The 24,344-nt window shown below is 42.7% G+C and overlaps 1 long non-coding RNA gene across 1 annotated transcript in view; it reads right to left on the bottom strand.

Annotated features, from left to right (window-relative positions):
- Window positions 1-24,344, bottom strand: part of LOC122793538 — a 290,317-nt gene that overhangs the window by 37,601 nt on the left and 228,372 nt on the right. Inside the window, exon 3 of the long non-coding RNA XR_006363488.1 lies at window positions 19,725-19,797. This is a non-coding gene — a long non-coding RNA (uncharacterized LOC122793538). The remainder of the gene's footprint in view (window positions 1-19,724; window positions 19,798-24,344) is intronic.

The raw sequence follows: 24,344 nt of genomic DNA, 5'->3' as shown, positions 1-24,344 counted from the left end.
CCCCTGACTGGCTCCGGAGCTGTGCAGTCGGGCAATCCTTCAGGGATGCTGAAAGGTTGAAGAGCCACGAAAGGACTCGCGGTCTCCAGTGTTGCGGGGGCCTCTGCCGCCTCTGGGACGGCGTCTTCCTGAAAAATTTCCCCCTCCTCTGCCTCTAGAAGGGGGATCGTCCTGCTGTGAGGGGTAAGTCTTCTGAGATTTACGGAACCACATTTTCCCTCCTCTTTTAGCCTTGGGATAAGGCCGAAAGGGAGAGGAAAACCGTGCCCCTACAGCAGTCAAAGTCTTACCCTCTTGTTCACAGCGGGTCAAGGCGTCCTTTACCTTGGGTCCAAACAAAGAGGACCCATCAAAGGGAGCGTCGGCAAAGGAAGACTTGAAGGCCTCCGCAAAATGACACAGGCGGAGCCAGGCTTGTCTCCGTAGAGCAACACCCGTACCCGCCACTCTACTCACCCCCTCAGCTGCATACGAAATGAGCCTCATGGACGAGTTCGATATCAACGATAGAGTAGCCAACTGAGAGCTAACCGTCTGGGCCAACTGCTCAGGTAGGTTACCAGAGAGGGTATCTGAGAGTTCCTTGATCAGATCCCTCTGAAGTCTAGTGAAGTGCGTCAGGTAATTCAGAGACCTTAAGGTAAAGGCTGCTGAAGTAAGGGTGCGCTTCCCGTACCAGTCCATGCTCCTAGACTCCTTATTAGGAGGATGGACGGACGTCGAAGCCTCTGCCACATCTTGCTGGGTAGCAGATGCCACCACCAGAGCATCTACAGCCATACCCTTGGTGAGAAATTCCTTTTCCGGGGGCGCTGACAAAAATTTAGGGCGAGCAGGCACTGGTTCCACAGAGTCTGGATGTTCCCACGCCCTTCGAGAGATCAAATCTAGGAGCTCATCGAAGGGCGGAGACACCCAGGAGGCGGAGGGCTGAGCCCGAAGGCCTTGAGGAACACCGACTCGTCAGAGGAAGGGGGTTTGGTCTGCCAGCTGCCTCGTTGTTTGAGGACTTCCAAGATGTCCGCAAAGGAGACATCATCCGAGGACGACTTGGGGGACCCTTCCGCATCATCAAGATCGGTGTCCGAGGTGAGAGACTCGTCAGGGGAGTTGACGTGCTTCCTCTTGCACTGTTTTTTTCTTGGGGGTTCCTCTGAAGACTTTTCAGAGGGACCTCCAGGAAGAGGGGGACCCCTAATGGGGGTGACCTCAGGCCCCAGGGCTCCGCTGTCTTGAGACAGGGGGACTACAAAGGAACCAGTCTCCGTGCCTAGGGAAGGTGCCGGGGAGACGGTGGAGGTAGCCAAAGAAGATTTGGCCAAAGCACTCCTCATGGCTCTAACGGCCAGACCCCCAAAGCCATAACAGCAGACGGCACTCCCACAGCCCAGAGAGGCTCGGAACCGAAAACATCGGTCCCGAAGCGTCACACCCGGGGCCGACCGAAGAGGTCCATGTACCAAACTCCGACCCGAAGGCCGGGGTAGGAGTAAGGGTCGGAGCCGACCCGGAAACCTCCATCGGCTCCACCAGCCCCGACTCCAAAGGTGCCGAGGCTGTTGGAGGAGGAACCAAGGCTAAAGGGTGGACCATCGGCTCCGAAGCTGACTGGGCTGGAGCCGAAACTAACTTTTGGAACACTGGAGACTGAAACAGCCTTTGGAGCACCCTGTCAATGTCCGAATCAGACATCTTGGAAGACCGGGAGGAGATCGAACGGGTCCGAGTAGACTTCTCCACCGGCTCCGAAGGACTGGGGGACCGGCTCCGAATTGTCTCGATCAAAATCGGTGCGAAGGAGACTCAATTATAATTTCCTCGGTGCGAAGAGGTCTTCGGCGCGGAAGAGTCTGAGCGGGCAACTCTCATGGGCTCCGAAATCAGCGGAACCGATGAAGGTGCCCCGCCTCGCGAAGCTGCAGCTGTCGGCTCCGAAGCCAGAGGAGTCGAGGCTGGAGGCATCGAGGCAGACCGTTCCGCCCTCGGCTCCGAAGTCCGTGGAGCCGATAGAGAAGCCTGCCGAGATTTCTTAGAGGTCGGTTCCGACGGGCTGGTCGGAGCCGACGATTTCTTTTTCTTAGAGGGAGAAGAGGAGGAAGATAAAGCCTCCTCAAAACTAGGTTTGATAATCCCTTTTAAAATCAATTTATTCTTCCTCTCTTGGAGGACCCGAGAGGAAAAAGCGTGACAAATGCTACAAGACTCCTGAAGGTGTTTGGGGCCTAAACAATACACGCATAAGGAGTGATCGTTGGTAATGGACATCTTGTAACTGCAACGGGTACATTTCTTAAACCCCGATGGTCTATGTTCTTTAGACATAATTGTACACAGTCACTACACACTAATGTAGAAGGAAAGAATAAGGCAATGTCCAACTCTATTACTACACTAATAGAAAAAACTCAAATAGCAGATTCAAGAACCCTCTAACTAAAAACGGGTACTTGACCAACTAAAAGGACCAAAAAGGCACCACAACTGACACAAAGGACTCACTCACGTGCGAGGGGAAGGCCCCTCTAACTTAAACTGAAACCTTTCCCTGAAGACAAAATTACCACAAAAAAAATCACTCAAACCACAACGATAGCTGTTAAAACAGCTTTTGGGTCAAATTTAAGAAATTTCCTGACAGAAAAATCTTAGAAAAGAAACACTTAGCTCAGCCAAGTCGGAGACCATGTCTTAGCTTGTAAAGCGGCAAACGAGATCAGGGGAATTAGTGGTGGTGCATCCTGGGATATAGAATAGCTCAGCCAATAAGAGACTTCGCTCTATAGTATAGCGTGCGATCCCATCAGTACAGAATGTAGGCGAGATAGGATCACATAACATCAACATTTTTCTTGATAACATTGATATTTGGAGACGTTATCTGGACAACTGCTGGATGGTATGGAAAGGAGAGATCCATCAATTATCTGATTTTTTAATGCATCTTAATGACAACAAATGGGGCCTTCAGTTTACAGTGCACTATGATGTTAACACCATTACCTTTCTGGATGTACTGATCAACAGGCTACCAGAGCATACATTAAGTACTGAGGTATTCAGAAAGTATCCTGAATACAATACCATCCTCCATGCTTCCAGCTTTCACCCACCACACATTGTTAGGAACATTCCTAAATCCCAATTCATCAGAATGAGGCGTACCTGTTCTGATGAATCTTCTTTTCAGGAACAGAGAAAAGATCTTACAAACAGGTTTAGATCCAGGGGTTATACGATGGGGCATGTTCTGCAAGCCAGCAATTTGGTTGACACATTCAAAAGGGATGATTTGTTATGTTATAAGGAGCACAATACCACTATATCACAACCCATTAGGTTTGTTACTACATTTGCTAGGAATTCAGACACTCTTATCCACAGTATACACAGACACTGGAACATCTTACAATGTGATCATGAACCGGCAAACATTATACCAGACAGATGTCTTTTCATTTCGAAAAGGCAAAAACTTAGCTGGCTGCTTCAATCATTATAAACATTCTCATGACAACAGGCAGTCTCAGCCACTACAGACTACCCTAACAGGGGAACCTCTTACTGGTTGTTTTCCATGCGGTCACTGCACTAATTGAAACAAAGTAAGTAAATCTAAACAATTTACCAGTCGGAATTCCAATACAGTTTATGATGTCAATTTTTTTGCTAACTGCAGCACTGACTGGTTGGTCTATTTGGCTATGTGCACTTGTGGATCCTTCTACATTGGGCAAACTTCACGTCCTCTTAGACTCAGAATATCTGAACATGCAAGTAAGATCAAAAATAAAAAGGTCAACAATGCTCTATATAAACATCATCTATTGCACAAAACTGCAAAATTTTCCTTTATGGTAATTGATATTATAAAAGGTAACAAACTCAACAAAACAGGTTGGCACTCTATTTTAAATTCCAAAGAGAAAAAGTGGATCGTCAAATTAGGTGGATTATTCCCACTTGGTCTAAATGAACAATTTTAGGTTGAACCAATGAACTTTCAGTTGTATGTATTTAAACAGCAACATCTGATTATTTGATTTTACACTGAGGAAGGCTGTGGTTCTTGTTCCAGCCGAACCCGGTCTGGTTGTTTGTTGTTTTTATGTCTTCTACATTTATACAATAAATTTTCTTTCAGGCAACAGTTTGCGGACTCACTGGATGTTTTTCTGAATTTTTGCTTTGAGCCGTGCAATTGCTCTTGCGCAGGAGGTTTGTTTTTGATGTTACACTCTTTCACATCCTGCTGGGGGCCTGTGTACCTGATGCAGACTGCAGATTATCTCTGCAGTCATCTACTTTCTTTGATTACTGTTTGTTCGCTTGGTTCACTTTATTGGATTTATCTTTTGCAGCTAACCTGACTGTTGTACAAACCTCGGCATTCTTATGCTGGATTCACCATTTTGGACTATACATATTTTGCAGTTCAAGGTACCAGTCGCTTGTTCGCGTTTTTTCAGCGCCATTGTATGCTGTTACATGGATATACAGTCTTACGGAGGCATCGTTCAGTTCCTTCATTGAAACAAACAAGTTTCTTATCAGCATTTGGGTTCTTTGCATCACTCATTAATTTTGGAGCTATTTTTCAGTCGACCTGGTTTATATGGGCTGCTTTTCACGGGCGCCATCCATATGTGAACATTTGTGTTCAAAACAAAATCAAGGTACTGTTTTTTTCCTTTTTTATCATACCTTTTGGACTTTTTTTGCCGTTTTTTTGCATTTAACTCTTGCTGTGTATAGGAAGCTGTATTTTTGTGGGGAACAGTTCATGTTGATTTATCACCGACCACTAACCAGTAGGAGGTTTGCTCTAGCAGTTGCATGACTCCTATATCTTGATTAACTGCCTACCTACGCCACTGATCAACAGGATACTGTTTTCAATCTTTACCCTACTTATTGGACTAATGGATCTTTAGTGTGTATCGCAAGTCGCAATTTAGGGACAAAAACTGTTTGTGTGGATTTATTACCAACTGCTAACCAGCTTGGACGACCTGGCCATATCTGATGTGGGGAATACATTAAGAATTCAGCCCTTTACACGTTCGGTCCTGGACAATTTCTGCCTGGATTTTTTCTGACTGGACTTGCAATTAATTTTTGAACCAGTTGATTTATCACTGTCTATTACTATCTCGGTTATTGGACTGTGCAGGACTATGCAGGATCATTTGCGATGCATTTAGCTTCTGGTTACTAATATACTTGTACTTTTTGGTACTGCATTTGGGGTTTCTAGTTATAGATTCTGAATTTGTTTATGGCATGTGGATTTTTTGTCCATTTATATGGTTTATACACAATAATCAATACCCAGCAATGTAATTTTGGCTATGAACATTTTTGTTTACAAATATACTGGTTGCCTGAATTAAACACATTTAATCATATTATATGTCAGTCATACCATATCAACACTAGGGTGGGTATCTATCTATCTATGTATAGTGTCCTACAGATTTATTGGCCCAATAGATGGAGTTGGGCCTTATCAATATATTTTTCCAATTAGATTCTGGCCTACAAATACCAGGAGTTGAACCACTAGGTTTAGTTAAACTTTATCCATTTGTCATACACGTGAACATTGGATATCTCACTTGTATGGAATATTTTCCAAAATAGTGTAAACATTTCATCCCTATACTAACAGCTATCAGGAACTATATTGATCCCTGTTATACATTTCTTTCTCCTTCTTGGTCCCCCATTATTGGTTGTTGGATATCTCAGTGTACATACATTATACTGGTTTCTTGACTGCACTGATATCTACAAGGGTACTTGGATTTCTTATTGTGGCCACTTCTGCCATTGATTATATTTCTTACCCCATGGTTTATGTCACTTGGGTTCTCTTTAACATCAATCACATGTTTTAAGCTAGACTGGATACTATTCAGGTTTTCTTATTGAGGGTTTGGCAAATTTTATGATATCAGATAGCTATTCCTTTTTTGATTTTCTCAAAGAGACGTAGCCTTTTGTACATTACATTACAAGTTGTTTATCAACCATCTTCCTTGGCTATTATTGTCTCTTCATTTTGTGAATTGGTCTATGATGGTTCATTTTTTGACATAGCATTTCCGTTTTTTTGGATTTTGGCTATTATTGTCAGTCTTTCTGAACCAACTATTATATACCATTGTTTTATTTATTTATTATTTTTATTGACATTGAGATGGATCTCCTCAGTTTGGTCTCTGGTCTATCAGCAGACAGGGAAGACCTTGGGGCCTTTGGTTTAGGTCCTTGTACACCCAATGTCAATATAGATGAGGCCTTGGGCCCAGAGTCCACTTGTGGAATAGCTTTTGATCAGTTCCACAAACATCTCAGATCCCTGAGATCCAATGTTTGGCACTCAAAATTGTTCAAGGCTTATATTGCCAAAAATATAACATCAAGGGGACTCAGAGTGAGAATACAACCGCATGTGGGGGAAGCTGATGAGGAGCTTAATAATCAATGGGTAGCTATTCAGCAACAGCCTACCACATCCCAAAAGGGCATTGTACCTACCATGGGCCTGATGAGGAGGAGTAAAGTAAAGGCACGATGACCTCCCCTGATCTAGATGTGAATCCCCTCCGATTAGGTGGGCTATATATGTTTTTCTAACCACTTTATGTCTTTTGTCGAAGCATTAGCCAAGTTTCACGACTGAGTTATCGATCGGGAAATCAGTGCAGTCATGAAACTAGTCAATGATGTACAACCATTTGAAGGGGAAACATTCTTTAACAAACAGTTGACCAAAGTGGCATCAGATTTAAACAATTTGGAGGAACAACTGAAAATGAGAAAAATCAAGAAATTTAAGAGAGACCAATTAGATTATCAAAGTACTAACCCTTTTAGTAACACCAATAAACATGTGAGATTCACACCACATCCAACACGAACCCCCAAACGGAAAAGACCTAGGTCTATACTTAGGAATCGCACCCCAGACATTGGTTCATCTACCGATGACCTTTCATCCTGTACTGACAGTCATTTGCAGGCTGCATCAGGTTCACCGTCCCCCAAAAAAACACCAGCATCTATCAATTTAGATCCGGATAACAAAGAGGGGGGAGAAAACATAAGAAAAATAAACAGCATACAGAGCCTATTGAAATTAGCAATGCAAAAGTAAATGTGATGCCAAATGTGAATGTTTTAAACTTATCAGACTTTGTGTTGTCACCTATACATTTGTCTGTTCTCAATAAAGGTCTTACATTCATACCGGGTTTCATAGTATCTGAAGATGTATTAGCACAGGATGTCATGTCCTTTTGTAGAATGTTGAATTTGAAGTTGCACTTTGGTGATATGGAAAACAACTACAGTCAAGATAAATTTATTTATCACAAATCACGTTTTCTTCCTCCCATGCATCCTATTGTACATCAATTTCAGAATAGCATACTCAAAGATCTACATTTTTCTAGGTCCAAGATACGGTACAAATCAAACAACATCACATTGGCTGAGAAACAAGCAATCAATGAATTACAGAACAGCAACATAGCCATCATGTCTGCGGATAAAGGTGGGGCTGTAGTAGTCTTAAATTGGTCCGATTATGATAATGAGGCCAAAAGACAACTTTCTGATAACAGATACTATTCTGAAATGGCGATCAATCCCACATTTAGGTTTAAAAAACAGACTGATGACTTTTTGTCCAATGCAAGGAACGAAAGCATTATTTGCCACTGACGTGATGCATCAGCTCATGATCCAGGACTCAGCCAATCAATACATTTACTTTTTACCCAAGATACACAAGGACCAGGTGAATCCTCCAGGTAGACCCATTGTTTCAGGGAAGGGTTAGATCAATGAACCATTATCATTATATCTTACCAAACATCTCAAGCCTTTGTTATCCCTAGTATGATCACCGTTACAGGATACCACCAACTTTTTACAAATCATTTCAGACACTCAGTTAGAACCAAACTGGTTAATGTGTACACTTGATGTAAGTGCCCTTTACACTAACATTCCCCATCAAGGAGGTTTGGAGGCCCTGGCCTATTGGCTGGAGTTGGCCGGCTTATATCAGCCTGATTTTAATCAGTTTTTGGTCGGTCTTGCAGAACATGTCCTGACTAATAACGTCGTCTTCTATCAATATATTTGCTATTGGCAAACAAAGGGTACAGCAATGGGAGCATCGTTTGCCCCAATCAATGCTGATTTGTTTATGACGTTTGAAAAGCACATTATCTAGAACAGCCATAACAACATTTTTCTTGATAACATTGATATTTGAAGACGTAATCTGGACGACTGCTGGATGGTGAGAGATCCATCAATTATCTGATTTTTTAATGTATCTTAATGACAACAAATGGGGCCTTCAGTTTACAGTGCACTATGATGTTAACACCATTACCTTTCTGGATGTACTGATCAACAGGCTACCAGACCATACATTAAGTCCTGAGGTATTCAGAAAGTATCCTGAGTACAATACCATCCTCCATGCTTCCAGCTTTCACCCACCACACATTGTTAGGAACATTCCTAAATCCCAATTCATCAGAATGAAGCGTATCTGTTCTGATGAATCTTCTTTTCAGGAACAGAGAAAAGATCTTACAAACAGGTTTAGATCCAGGGGTTATAAGATGGGGCATGTTCTGCAAGCCAGCAATTTGGTTGACACATTCAAGAGGGATGATTTGTTATGTTATAAGGAGCACAATACCACTATATCACAACCCATTAGGTTTGTTACTACATTTGCTAGGAATTCAGACACTCTTATCCACAGTATACACAGACACTGGAACATCTTACAATGTGATCATGAACTGGCAAACATTATACCAGACAGATGTCTTTTTTCATTTCGAAAAGGCAAAAACTTAGGTGGCTGCTTCAATCATTATAAACATTCTCATGACAACAGGCAGTCTCAGCCACTACAGACTACCCTAACAGGGGAACCCTCTTACTGGTTGTTTTCCATGCGGTCATTGCACTAATTGTGACAAAGTAAGCAAATCTAAACAATTTACCAGTTGGAATTCCATTAGTTTATGATGTCAATTTTTTGCTAACTGCAGCACTGACTGGTTGGTCTATTTGGCTATGTGCACTTGTGGATCCTTCTACATTGGGCAAACTTCACGTCCTCTTACACTCAGAATATCTGAACATGTAAGCAAGATCAAAAATAAAAAGTCAACAATGCTTTATATAAACATCATCTGTTGCACAAAACTGCAAAATTTTCCTTTATGGTAATTGATGTTATAAAAGGTAACAAACTCAACAAAACAGGTTGGCACTCTATTTTAAATTCCAAAGAGAAAAAGTGGATTGTCAAATTAGGTGGATTATTCCCACCTGGTCTAAATGAACAATTTTAGGTTGAACCAATGAACTTTCAGTTGTATGTATTTAAACAGCAACATCTGATTATTTGATTTTACACTGAGGAAGGCTGTGGTTCTTGTTCCAGCCGAAACCGGTCTGGTTGTTTGTTGTTTTTATGTCTTCTATATTTATACAATAAATTTTCTTTCAGGCAACAGTTTGCTGGCTCACTGGATGTTTTTCTGACTTGAAGGCACCCATGCAAATGGAGAATAGTTGCATGACCACCGAATCATACACCAATGCACTGTATAAACACTTACACAAATGCAGGGATCTTGCCATACTCAACAGAACCAAGACACTCCTCCAAAAAAAGGAAGCCAATCTGATGGTCCTCTGCCATAAGAAAACTCTACAACAGAAGGAGGAAACTGATGTGGAATAAGGTGAAGTCCCAAGACTGGAAAAACTCCCTTATCAACTTCAACAAAAAGTTGAGATCCCTCATCAAATCCTCTAAAGTTAGCTATGAAAATTACAGCAGATAGTAAAGACAACCACAAGGCCTTCTATAGTTATTTAAAGAACCTCCAAGGCAATTCCCAAATTTGCTCTGAGCTACTGCACAATGGTACCTCCTATAACGAGCCAACAGATATTGCCAATATACTGGCCAACAGATTCAGTGCCAACTCCCCCCCCCCCAAAGGGCCAATCATAATACCAGGAGATTGCCAGGAACCCAGTATTTCTGCTGCACAGGTTAAAACATCTCTGTCCAACACCAAGAATACAGCTTCTCTGGGACCTGACAATATCCCTGGGTGTGTTCTACATGAATTACAGAGTGAACTGGCACCTCACCTGTGTACCCTGTTCAATCACAGCCTCACCTCAGGCTTTATCCCTACTGAATGGTGCACTGTTATAGTTATACCTCTCCACAAAGGAGGAGCGACTACAGACCCTGGTAACTATCGCCCCATTAGCCTGACAAGTTCGATATGCAAAGTTATGGAACGCATCATCATGGACCTAATAAACAAGGATATAGGGAATCTCCAAACTCTGGATCCCACACAGTTTGGTTTTGTGAAGGTAGATCATGCCTGCTCAAAACTTGGTTGACCTCTTTGAGTCAGTCACCAGAGGTGTGGATGAAGGCAAGGTGGTTCCATACAGCAAACCTTGATCTGGCCAAGGCCTTTGATACCATTCCCCACATCGGAATCCTACAAAAACTCACTAAGCTAGGCATCAACCCCTATATCACTAGGTGGGTTGCAAACTGGCTCACAGATAGAACTCACAGTGTGAAAGTAGCTGACTCCAAGTCAGACTGCCGACCAGTCACGAGCTGAGTCCCACAGAGATCGGTCCTGGGTCCTCTCCTGTTTGGCATCTACTTCTCAGAAGTCCAGTCCAACACAAAGGGACTCTGGCTGACTAAGTGTGCAGATGATTGCAAGTTGGGAGCCATTATTAACTCCCCAAGTGATGTTGACATCCTACAGAAAGGCCTCACTGAGATCAATGAATGGTGTCAGAACCATGGCCTTAAGCTCAATGCCAAAAAATGTGTCATCACCTTTGGGGAAAATCCAGTTCCCATGAATTATCACATCGATGGTAGTCCACTGAACACAGAAGGTGTTATGAGAGATCTGGGAACACAAGGTTGACAGCAACCTATATTTTGACCACCACACTGCCACTGTGGTCAGAAAGTCCTATGTGGCACATTTCATTACTAAGGGTTTTGCATCCAGGAAGAAAGACGTCATTGTTTCCCTCTACTCTTCCCTCATTAGGCCAGTCATAGAGTACAATGCCCTATTTGGCTAGACACCTGCAACAACTGGAAAGGCTGCAAAAGTACCTCACAAAGAGGATCATGCCCCTTAAACACTTGCCCTATATGGACAGACTCAAAAATCTCCTTTCTGTCTCATATCACCTACTTAGAGGCAATCTCTGCTTGACTTATAAATCCTTGTCTGACCCAGCTCTGTTAGAAATGCTACATCTAGAGAAATCCCAATCCCTCCAAACCACACAGTCCAGAGACCTCAACCTCATTACCACAATCAACAGAACGTGCTGGAGAGAGAGGTTCATAACCCAGAGCCTGCCCATGCTATGGAATAGACTTCCCAGACATGTCAAACAGAGCACCTCACTGGCCCTCTTCAAGAGAAATATTGATGAGTGGATGGGAAATAGAAAATTCACCCCAGGGATCACTCCAGTGGCTCTACTCAACAAAGGCACTTGAAACTAAAGTCGGGTGGTACAATGCCAAGGTAATCCTACAGGCTAGACTTGTAAAGGCTCCAGGGCCATTAGTCTAGTACACACCTATTAACCTATGTATGATGCACAGAAGGACTAGACTTTTTTTTTTTTTTTTTTTTTTTTTTAAGAGAAAACGTTTTGTGGTCATTGCAGTTGTGACAAGACTTTGGAAAGGTATATACCAAAAGGGGCATTTTACTCAATGACTGGCCTAAAGAATGCAGAGTACATTAAGAACAATTGCATCCATGGATCTGGACATAAAACCTTAAGATATAAGCCAGGCATTAAAAAGGACTTCTTTACAGCAGTGGATATGTGGTGATCAAAGAACAGTTCACTTTGTGAAAATAGGTTTACAGATCCCTATATAAGGTATTGATTTTCAGAAGTGGGTTGTCAATGTGATAGCTACAACGGAAGCCATGCTTGCTGAAGGATATAATTACATACTAAAGCTATTTGTTTGGGACAAGCCCTCTTGGAGGATCTTGGTGACCTTTGAAGAGTTTATGATAGCACCAAGTTTGTCAGACACCAACCCTTAACATTAAGCTTCGAGTTCTGAGAAGTAAATGCCAAGCAGAGCTGGCCCAGAAAATAAACTCTGGCATACACCACTAGGCACACTTCATTTGGAAGAGGCATAGCTGCCACCTTAACTTCCTTGGCTTTATTTGTGACATGACTTGCTATCCAATGAGTTACACAGAGATTGACATTTAGCTGGAAGAGTTTATCTAGGATACAGGTGCGTAGGATGGTGCCGAATGCCTTAGCAAGGTCTAGCTATGTGGTAAGTAATATTTTGCCCTCATCCATTGTTCCAGTTACTTTTTCATGTATCAGTGTCTTCCTGGGTAAAGAGTGCTTGTAGGGAGTAGACTTTTTTGTTAAGGTTCCTACTCCTGGTACTAATCAACAATACCTTAAAGCTATCCAGATTCTGGCTACTTATTTTTGAAGCTTTAAGAAGACTGACAATGCCTATAAAGGGCCCTGTGGGAGGGGACAAGGGCTTAACTAATATATGAAAGCCTGGGGGGAAAGATGCAAACCATCTTTGGAAAAGCAATTGAACTGTCGACCATCTTTTCCCAAGCTGATATATATTGTACTCCCTATGAATGGTGTCAGAAGCTAAGCCAATTGTTGAAAAAAGAAGTTATGTCTTATCATAACATTCCATCTGTGCTGTAGATCTTTGTTCATTCCTTACTATTAGGACTTCGGTTCCATCCTCGGAACCGATACGGCCGTTTCCAAGCTCGCGCCAGAAAAAACTTGCAGCTAAGAAGACCTACTCCATCCTCCTCCTAGTTACTACTCCAGATGCCCCCTGCCCCCCTACATAGACAGTAGAAATAGTAATAATAATAGATCTGTCTATCTGTGCAAATACCTAACCCTAACCAGGAGTTCCTAAACCAGGAGAAGGAGCAGGGGAAGGAGGGCTGGCAATGAATGACAACACAATCTAGAAACACAACAGGATGTTATGGTAAGCATAAATTTATAACTTGTAGATCTTTGTTCATTCCTTACTACATTCCCCAGCTACTTGAGTCCTGGGTGGCCCTAATGAAGGATATTCCTGAGCACCATAGAACCAAAAGGTGCTCGTCCCCTGGAGGCCAAATCCAATTTGTAATGAGAGATAAAGGTATGAGGTCTTGCCCAAGTGGCTGCTGCGCAGATATCATTCCATAGAGGCTCTGGAATGGAATGCTACAGAAGTAGCCATAGATCTGGTAGAGTGAGCCTTTATTCTGGAAGGTAAGGATAGCTTATTCTGTTCGTAGATAAAGATAATGACGTTTCTAAACCAGGAGGATGAAGTCACTTTGGAAACAGATTTACCCAATCTGGGTTCTGCAAAGGCCACAAACAATTGATCTGTTTTCCTGAAAAGTTTAGTCCTGTCCAAATAACAACAAAGCTGCCGATGCACATCGAGGGTGTGCAAAAGGTACTTTCCTCTATTAGAATGCTGAGGGAAGAAAACCGGGTCTTGGATTTGGTGTCTTAGGACATTTGAGATTTGTCCGAGATTCCTGGTCAGAGTGGTAAGGAGCCAATAGTCTAGATACGGAAACACCTGGAATCCTTGTAGTCGAAGATGAGCTACCACAATGACATACATTTGGTGAACACTTAGGGGGCTGTCGAGAGACCGAATAGCAGTTCCCTGAACTGGTATTGACTGCCTCCCAGAAGGAAGCGGAGAAACCTCCGGCAGAAGTGATTCATCTTTATGTGGTAGTACACATCCTGGAGGTCTACAGAGCACATCCAGTTGTCCCTTCCTAGGAAGGGGAGAATGGCCTGTACTGTGGACCATCAGGAATTTTTGAGGTTTGATAAATATGTTAAATAGGCTTAGATCCAGGATTGGTCTCCAGTCCCCCATCTTTTCTGGCACTAAAAAGAACCTCGAGTAAATCACAGATCCTGTCTTGACTGGTTGGATGACTCTTTTTTAGCAGCTTTTCTATTTAGGAAATCAATCGGGCCACTGTTCTGGAGGGCTGGTAGGGCCTGCTGGAGAAAGAATCTCTTGATTGCTCACCAAAGTCAAGATCCTTGGGATTTCTTGAGGGTGGAAAAGCGTATGCCCAGAGCACAGAAGGTCTTTCCATCTTTCTCACTTTGTGCAAGTGTGTCTTGTACTTTGGGTCCAAAAAGTGCAGATTCTTCGACAGGTACATTAACGAAGAAGATTTAAAGCGGTCTGCAAAGTCACACAACTGCATCCAGGCATTACACGTCTCATGAAAATTGGTGATAACTGCTAAATGTACAGTGATCGTCGATGCTGGGGCTCCTGCATGTAAAAGAGTTGTCAGGTATTGAAGGATCTTTTGAAAAGACAGAGATGGGATCTATGCTCTGATCTTTGGCCCAAATAGAGAACCTAGTCCATTTACTAGAATAAACTTTCCTGGTGGAAGGTTTGTGTGAAGCCAGAAGAATTTCAAGAATAGGAGATGGGATGTCAGGCAGCCTGGCAATCACTGGAAGTGGAAGAACTAAGCTGTGATCTTGAGACTGTGGAGATTGGGATGAATCAGTCCCTGAGGATAAGATAACAGGGCCTTGGGAATGATCTAGGATCCAGGGGCTGTGAATCAGATGAGGCCATAGAAATGGGAACCAGACTTGACGGGGGCAATAGGGAGCAATCCGGATCACTTTGCTTCTCAACCTTTGAGCTTTCTGGAGAAATTTTGGAATGAGGGGAAACGGGGGAAACGCATACAGTAGACCAATCGTGTATTCAAGCATCCCTCGGGGATTCCCCATGAGGGGGGATCAGGGCAAAGTAGCTTCTGCGTTTTTTGTTTAGGGGGGAAGCAAACAGATTGCAGCAAGGCTTGCCCCAGTGTCAGAAGATCCAATCTGCTGTTACAGGGTTGAGGGACTACTCATGAAGCATCAGGATGTTCCTGCTCAGATTGGCCACAATAAGTTTGGAACACCCGGGAGTGTGCGTTGCTATAAGAAAGTGGTTGGAAGCTATCGCCCAGTGCCAAATCCTCATGGCTTCCCGACAGAGGGGGTAAGACCTGGTTCTGCCTTGCTTGTTGATATACCAGACGACTGACATGTTTGTCTGACTGAATTGCAATGGTCCCAGAAGGTAGGGATGTATGGAACGCTTGCAACACTAAGAGAACGGCCCTCAGTTCTAGAACATTTATTTGCAAATTGGCCTACCATGGGGGACTAAGTGCCTTGGATAGTCTTTCCCTGGAAATGCCCCCCCCCCCCACCCTAACAGGGAAGCGTCCGTGGTCTCCGTGGTCTGAGGAAGACAGAATGGTTGATACCAAAGATTCGTTTGTGACTTCATCCACCATAGCATTTCTTCCTTGCAACGGTTTTGTAAGATGTATCATGTGGTCGAGTGGGTGCATTAAAAACGACCATTGTGCGGAAAGGAGCCACTGCAGAATTCTCATGTGCAGCCTCACCAGTGGTACTACCATAATGTCAGCTGCCATGGAGCCTAAAAGTTGCAGCACAAGGCGTGCTGGTACATAGGTCTGAGGAAGGTGGTCTTGGATTTGGTGTCTTATTTTCGAAAGCCTGTGAGGAGGAAGAGAAGCTTGACAGGATGTTGTGTCGAAGACTGCTCCAATAAATTCCATTGTCTTTGTTGGGGACATTTGAGATTTGTCCTTGTTGATTGCAATCCCCAAGCGGAAAGCGAGACCTTGAGTGTAGGGAGAGGCTGCGGACTAGGAGATTCCTGGTCAGAGTGGTAAGGAGCCAATAGACTAGATACGGAAACACCTGGAATCCTTGTAGTCGAAGATGAGCTACCACAATGACATACATTTGGTGAACACTTAGGGGGCTGTTGAGAGACCGAATGGCAGTGCCCTGAACTGGTATTGACTGGCTCCCAGCAAGAAGCAGAGAAACCTCCGGCAGCAGTGATCCATCTTTATGTGGTAGTACACATTTTGGAGGTCTACAGAGCACATCCAGTTGTCCCTCCCTAGGAAGGGGAGAATGGCCTGTACTGTGACCATCTGGAATTTTTGAGGTTTGATAAATATGTTAAATAGGTTTAGATCCAGGATTGGTCTCCAGTCCCCCATCTTTTCTGGCACTAAAAAGAACCTCGAGTAAATCACAGATCCTGTCTGGTCTGGTGGGACTGGTTGGATGACTCTTTCTTAGCAGCTTTTCTATTTCTAAGGCTGCTAATTCCCTCAGATTGGGTGGCACATCGGGGATTCGTTTGACAGATCTGGGAGTTAAATCAAATGGTATTTGGTTGCCTGTGGATATTATTCTCTGCACCCAAACATCGGTAGTAATAAGTTGCCAGGCTAGTAGGTGCAGAGAAAAACAACCCCAACTGCTTCCAAAGGAAAGCAATCGGGCCACTGTTCTGGAGGGCTGGTAGGGCCTGCTGGAGAAAGAATCTCTAGCGCCCTGGTTATGCGGACCCCCTCTACCCCGAAAGGGGCTTCTTCCAGATGAGTTGCTCCCTCTGCCCTGGGTGATTGCTCACCACTAGTGTCACGAAAAGATCCTTGGGATTTCTTGAACATTTTTCCTCCCTTCTGGTTCCTGGAGTAGGATCTCTGGGGGGTGGAAAAGCGTATGCCCAGAGCACACAAGGTCTTTCCATCTTTCTCACTTCGTGCAAGTGTGTCTCTTACTTTGGGTCCAAAAAGAGCAGATTCTTCAACAGATACATTAATGAAGGAAGATTTAAAGGGGTCTGCAAAGTCACACAACCGCATCCAGGCATTACGTCTCATGACAATGCCTGATGCGGCAGATTGAGCTGCCCCCTTGGTGGTGTGAGATATCAAACGTATCGAGGAGTTCGAGATGGATTCAAGGGTAGCTAGCTGTGAGGCAACAGTGTCACACACCTCATCAGGCAGTACCCCTGCCAAAGAGGAAAACATTTCAGAAATTAGGTCTCTTTGGAGGCGAGTGAAGTGTGCCAGATAGTTCAGCGACCGAATGGCGAAGGTTGCTGAAGCATAGGTCCACTTCCCTAGTCTGTCCATGGTCGGAGACTCCCTGTTCGGAGGATGGACAGTGGAACTATCTTCTGCCAGTTTCCTCTTGGTGGCCGCCGCCATGACCATGGAATCAAATGTCAACTGCTTGGAGCAGTGGGGCTGGTCTTCAGGTGTAGATAAAAGTTTTGTCTGGCCTCTGGGGGACAGGCTCTACATTGTCCGGGGCCTTCCAGGCACACTGCACAATGAGCTTAACAAGGTCATCTGCCAGTGGGGTCACCCAGGAAGTAGATGGCCGGGCAAGGAAGGTCTGCAAGAACACTGATTTCTCAGAAGATTTAGAGGACTTCCAGTCTCTCCGCTGCTTGAGGATTTCGAGAATGTCTCCGAATGAGATGTCGTCTGGGGGAGACAGTGGGGACCCTTCCCCCTCATCACAATCGGTGTCTTCAGTGATAGATTCCTCCATGGAATCAAGGTGCTTCCTCTTGGACCATTTCTTCCAGGGTGGCTCCCCAGTGGGATCTTCTTATGAGGACTCTGGAGAAGGGGTTCCCTTCAAAGGGGGGTCTTGCGGCTCCTGTGCCCAGGATCCTGAAGTACAGGGTTCGGACAGCTGCATGCTGAGGGGGGGGGGGTTCTGATGCTGTCATTGGTGCTGACTGCGAGCCTGCAGAGGCAAGGACCCTCTCCATCACCTGGAAAGCAGGCCCGCCCGAGGAGGGATGGGAGCCTGGAACAGAGAAGGACAACCTCGGAACTGGGGACGCACCCTGCTCTGAGGAGCCCACCTCCAGGTGAGGAGCTCCGAGAGGACTGGAAGCCGGAGCTGTGGACATAGATGGCGTCAGCGAGAAAATAGGGGCCCGGCTAGGTACTAAGGTATGGACGGTCCAAGCACTGCTCCGAGACCACATCAACTCCACCGGAGCCAATGCAACAAGGGTGGTCAGTGTCGACAGGGGGAAAAACTGCTGTCGGAGCTGAGACGGTATACACTGGGGTGGACATCGGTACCGAGATCTCTGGGATCTGGGTAGCGGCCAGAGGAGGCTAAACAGGGGAAGATGTAGTAAAAGATTCCGAGCCAATAGGGACGGAAGGTCTAGCTGGAGTGGGCAACCCCCTAGCTGCCAGAAGTTGGTCCACATCCCGCACTAGGTCTAATTCAGAAAAACTCCTGGTGGATCTAAAGGAGGCTGCTGAAGGAGAATAAGGTCTTTCAAGAAAGGGGCTAAACCTCTGCCTCAAAAAAGGGTCATAAGTTGGAGAGTATCTGGTCCTTGGCAGATATTCGACTTTAGGAGCCGATGAAGCTGAAGAAACTATCAGCACCATGGCCAGGAATGGTGCCGAAGCAGGTACAGTCACAGGAGTCAATGTCGGATCCATGGACGGCACCGAAGTCAGTGGTGCTAAGGTTGGAACCGAAATAGGGGTGAATATCATAGACAGCACCGAGGGAGAAGATACAGAGCCTGGTGCTGAAGGGGTCTGCACTGAGGGCGCCAGAGAAGCATGGAGCTGACTTGGTTCCGTAACTGATAGAGATGTAAGAACCGAGTGACTCCATTTTTTCTTATGTTTTTTGGTCTTTGGAGGGAGTGAGACCTCTGACCTACATAGAGCCTCCAAAAAAGGTGTCTTAAACCTTTTAAAATAAGCTTGTTTTTACGTTCCCAAGTGTACAATTACTAAAACTAGCACAAATGTCACAGTCAGCTTTAATATGGTCCATGCCCAAACTGTAGACGCAACGAGCGTGTCCATCCGAGTTGGGCATCTTACGCCTACACTTGTCACACTGTTTAAACCCCAACTTAGCTTTGTCTGACATGGTAAGGCAACAAGGCTATCCTAATAGAAAAAAAAAATAGAAGGGTGAGAAAAAAGTGAGAAAATACCAATGATGGTATTTAAAAAATACCACAAGTGGTAAGGAAGGGCCTACCAAAGGCAGGAGAGAGGGGCAGTACCAACAATGGTAGACACTTAATTACCAAGGTAAAGGGTAGGAAATATATGTAGGTTATAGGCAACAGTGAGCAAAGGCTAAATTGACAAAAAAAACAAGAAATGTTGAGGAGAAACTATATTAAAAATCACAATTTTCTACTTAGCTTTGAAAGAGATGGCTAGCACATCTGACGAGGAACACAGCAAACGAGATCTGGAGTAACTAGGAGAGGGGCATTATGGGTCGGTCTTAGCTGAGAGTTTTTGGCTGGCATGAGCTTGGAAATGGCCATATCGGTTCCGAGGATGGACCCGAAGTCCTAATAGTAAGGAATGAACAAAGATTTACAACATCAGATTCAATCTTCTGACTCTACTGCATTCTTGGTGATGGAAGTATGCTGCTCAAAGCTAGGTTCTTACCAGACTCAGACATATATTCTGAGAGCACCAGCATTACTTTTCTCGTATAGCCAGGGAGACAAATCAAGTCATTTGCACCTATGTGTACTATAAATCTGTCAATGACCTGAGTGCTTGTGTGATGTAGTGAATTCTGGTGCCTGATAGGCAACTGATTGTGATGACCCTCTCAGTCAGTTCATTATTTATTACCAAGACCTGCTCCAAAACTCTCACCTGATAATAGTGCAGCTGTTCTTTCATCTCTTCCATGTTTCTGTCATACTCTGCTATAAGCGGTGTCATCACGCTGCAAAGAAAGAAAGATGAGCATCATAAGTTATAATGGAAGTAGTCCAAATTCAGAGTTGAGCAAAAATCAACACATGGGCTCCAACAGAAACAGTCTGTTTATTCCAGATACAAAAAGCAATTGAGCTGTGCTTCTGAAGACATGTTATCATGAAGACACAATTTACAGTACAGTTTTCATTACCGTCACCTTAGGTAAATGTGACTCCTGTTTCTGTATATTAGATTTTTCCATTTACATCCTCTATTCATATACTTGGCTGCATTCTCAGACCAGTTTATCTAGGAATGGCAGGGTAATTATCTGTCATTTATTCTGTCCTCATCTACATATACTTTGAATGTTACCTTTGCTCCCAATGTATGTAATAACTTTAAAACATTGTTAAATTAACTTATCTGTGTCTCCTTCTCTCTCTGATTCACCATGTCAGATGGACAGATGTGTTTTCATCCCAACTCTTCCATACACACACTAAAACACATCAATTTTCATGCAATGTATATGGCACTGAAGAGTTTAGAAGTATTGCTGTATGAGGGGCTAAACCCAGTTATTCAGGGTGAGGAGAAATAGTGAGAGGTAAGTCACCGTGGCTAATGAATTCAACCACTCATGCACACAACTAGGGCTAATCCATGGTACAGCTAGGTGACCCCTTAATAATGCTTGAATTTTGCAATTAAAATCATTACAAAAGAATAACTACCCCTTATGCTATGTTTTTATTTCTATGTTCTTAGTTTTGCATAATTGAATGTCTGGATTAATGCCCTTGGCCTAGTCTAAAAACAAGAGTTTTCTGTAAGCAAGTAGTCCTGAAAAATAAGACAAAATGATGAATGCTACAAGACGTGCTATGTTTCTTGCATGTGCAATAACATTAACTTTTTTTTTTTTAGCAAATGTTCAGGGCGGGGTCAAAATTTCTGCAGCTGAAGGCAGATGAGCAGTTGTATGGAGTGAATTGGACAAACACTCCTGCGCATGCATTCCAAGAGTTGTTAGGTGTATTTTTTTTCCTCATTACTGACTGTTTCCATGGAGATGAGCTGCCTGCAGGTGCAAACAATTAATCCTGAGAATTCTGAGCACTGTTTGCCAAGACAAATGGAAAATTTAAAGGTACAAGTGCAAGCAGTAAAGTACAAAATAAAATGTATAATTTAGTTTTCAAAAGCACTTTTAGCCACTGCACTTTTTCTTAAGGGTAAAACGTAATGTTTTCTGAAGCATACAAGCCATTTTTCATATCTGAGAGGGAACAGAGATAACAGAGATAAGAAAAGAAGACAGCAATTGGTCTAAATGGAAGCACAGACTATAACATGTGCTTTACCACAGGTACCCTTAACTTTAGATTAGGCAATGCCTGTGGGTGCAACTACCGATTTGGGGAAATTGTTCCTACATGGAGAGTTAGTTCATGTTTTGAAGATGTATATAGTTTTATGTATTTGTTCATGTTAATAGATTATGTGGGTGTATGAAAACGCATTTAGTTTTTTTTTTTTTTTTTTGGGTCTTCATTAAAACAAAAAATCTTGAAAATGTGACAGGTTCTAATGCAGATGCCAAGAAAACTGTATAAAAGATCAACCTGCCAAACAGTGCGTGTATGTAACATAAAAGTTGAAAATACATATTCAAAAAAGCTGTCATGTATAATAGGTGGGAGCAACTTCTTTCCATATGGCTAAGGTAGCCATATTATTTTGGAATGTAAATGGACTTACAAATATAGATAAAAAGGTAAGAGCATTGAATTATATTAAGAAATGCAGAGTGCAAACTGAAATGCTGCAGGACACACATTTGGAAAGAAATAAGCATGTGAATTTGATAAAGAAAGGATTTCAGGATGCATACTCAGCAGAATATCAGGAATAAAGGAAAGGGGGAGTAATTATACTAACTGGCAGAGGAACTACAATAATGACAGAAAAGGGGGGAAGATAATAGTAGATTTTTGGTAGTAAGGGGCTACTGGCAAGGGAGGAGAATTATGCTGGCATGTATTTATATTCCATCAAAACTGCTTTCATGGAGCTTAATAAATTTCTGGGGGAAATAATCAACATTCAGCAGGGAATATTACTTACAGGAGGGGAGTGGAACTTGATTTGGAACAGTGATGATGCATTTTGGGGACCTAAAAGGGAAAACCTAACAAAACAGGGTAGATTTTTCAAGAAATTTATGAACATATTTGGTATGCAAGATGTGAATTCAGTAGTAAGAACTCAGAGAGAATTTACATATTCCCAAATGTACAATAACTGGGCTAGACTAGATGGAAATTAAACTTTACAGGAACAAGTGCATTTAATTGAAAGCTTCAACACATGTGCAATAACTATTTCAGAATTTCAGATCATGCATTAAGAAAAACAAAGATAACAATCTGGGTAACAAAGTAAAAATGAGAGACTGGCGCTTTCCCACCTACTTACTAAAAACAGAGGAATGTAAATAATGCATAGTGGAAATTATTCAAGAGTTATTAGGGAAGACAGAAAATTCTTCAGACGTTACAGCTTGTGAGTGGGATGAACCAAAAATGGAGTTTAAAAAATAAACTATAAATAAAAGAAAAAGATAAATGGTTAAAAGGTAACAGTAATTATTTAGAGGGGGATGACAAATGTTAAATTAAGTATTGCAAAATAAATGGAATCTAACAGAACAAGAGGTGTTACTGAAGAGTGCTAAAGAGAAAATAAAGGAGTATCTGGTTAGTATGCATGAGTCTAGAAAGATTGCTATTTATTTATCATAACTCCAGAGCACAAAAACTTTTAGCAAAATAACGTAGGCAACAGAAAGTAGAAATGGTTGTCGCCAAACATAGGTAGCCTACAATAAGAAAAATATCCTACTGATACTCTGACACTTCAACAAGGAAAGGATCAGACTAATGTCTGTTGGAGTACTGACCAACGGGCTCAAATTCAAAACTAAAAAAATGTGAGTAGTCTTAGTTGGGAAATGAAAACATCATTCTTCATAACATATATATGACATTCCAATTAAAACTGGCGTGGTCATTAGAAATCTAGGCAGCTTTGTTGATAATACGTTACCCACTGGCAACCCTGTTTCAGTCAGTCAGGAAATCATTCCATTTTGTCCATTAATTTCCAAAGAAATATCATCTAGAGCTTATGAAGTTATAATTCCTCTATATTCATCCTTTACTAGGCCCATTACCATCAAATACAATGACCCATTTGGCGTGGACTTCTTCAAACATTTCATCCAACTTGAAAGGCCCCAAAGATTTTTAGCTATGAAATCTTCCCTACATCCACAAAACTAGTAGTACCATGAAGGCTCTCAGTCTTCATCACCGCATAAATAGGCCCTGCTGACATGACAAACTACTAAACCCAGCACATTCCTTACCTAGGAAATAAAATTCCCTTGCACATTAAACAATACAACAGCTTACACACCTTTAAATCTAGTTTTGACTATGGGACATGTAATCACAAATTCACACTGGGATATGTACTATAGCTCTCCTTGATAAAGCTAAGACAATAAATTAGTTTGTCTTTTGGTTTACTTTGGCTAGACTACTCAGTGGTCATTTTGACAGCATCTCTGACTAAATACCTATGAAGATACTGAAAATATTTTGTAGACTTTATATTTACTGGTTTCAAACACATGCAAGAACAAGATCAGATAAGGATTACAGTTGACACATTCTGATCTGGCATGGACAGAGTAAGCCAAACCTCACCTCAATTTCACAGTTAATATTTTTGAAAATAAACTGGCTCTGTGTAGTAGCTCACATCAAAGCTATATTGATTGCCTTGTGAAGAATCTTCAAAGCAAAATCAGAGAATATTTAATGAAAAAATGGTAGAAAATAAGACACAAACATGGAGTGAAGTCCAGCATGCCAAAAGAGAAGACACCCTCAGGAAACGCAAATTCTGATCATGGTCAATCCTCAGAAAAAGAAATAACATTGAAGTATGTATTCCTGGAAGTCAGAAAAATAAGCACAAAACTGGAGATTTGTCCAGAAGAATGATAGAACAATCAGCAAGACGACGGAAGCGGGCAACAAGCATTCCAATGTAATACAGTCCTTGATCCAGGAGAATGCAGAGTTGAGGCAAGAGTAACAGACTCAAAAGCTAAACTGGACATAGTGACAGTAAACCTAACAGAAATGGAGGACAGGGCTAGGAGAATGAATGTTCGATTAAATGGAATACATGAAAGGAAAGAAGGTAATTACTGCACAGAATTTATTAAGAAATGTTTAATACACTGTATCCAAATAAAGAACTGCAGATTGGAAAGACACACCATATGACATAGCTCCTGATGCAAGACGGCCAGAGAAAAAAGAATGACAATAGTCCAGGTCACTACCTATGAGTTAAAGGATATTAGTGGAAGATCTAAGAATCTGCAAGGGGGACGCAATCTGGTAAGTTATCTACAGGGGTGGAAAGCATTTTTTGACCCCTGAAAATGGATATACTGCAATGCACTCAATTATGAATGCAGTTTTCGAGTTT

Source organism: Protopterus annectens, chromosome 2.part0 (assembly GCF_019279795.1).
Source record: "Protopterus annectens isolate FY-2018-M chromosome 2.part0, PAN1.0, whole genome shotgun sequence".
NCBI classification, from domain to species: Eukaryota; Metazoa; Chordata; order Ceratodontiformes; family Protopteridae; genus Protopterus; species Protopterus annectens.
The sequence above is the reverse complement of the archived record's forward strand: the minus strand, read 5'-3'. Positions and strand labels throughout refer to the sequence as shown.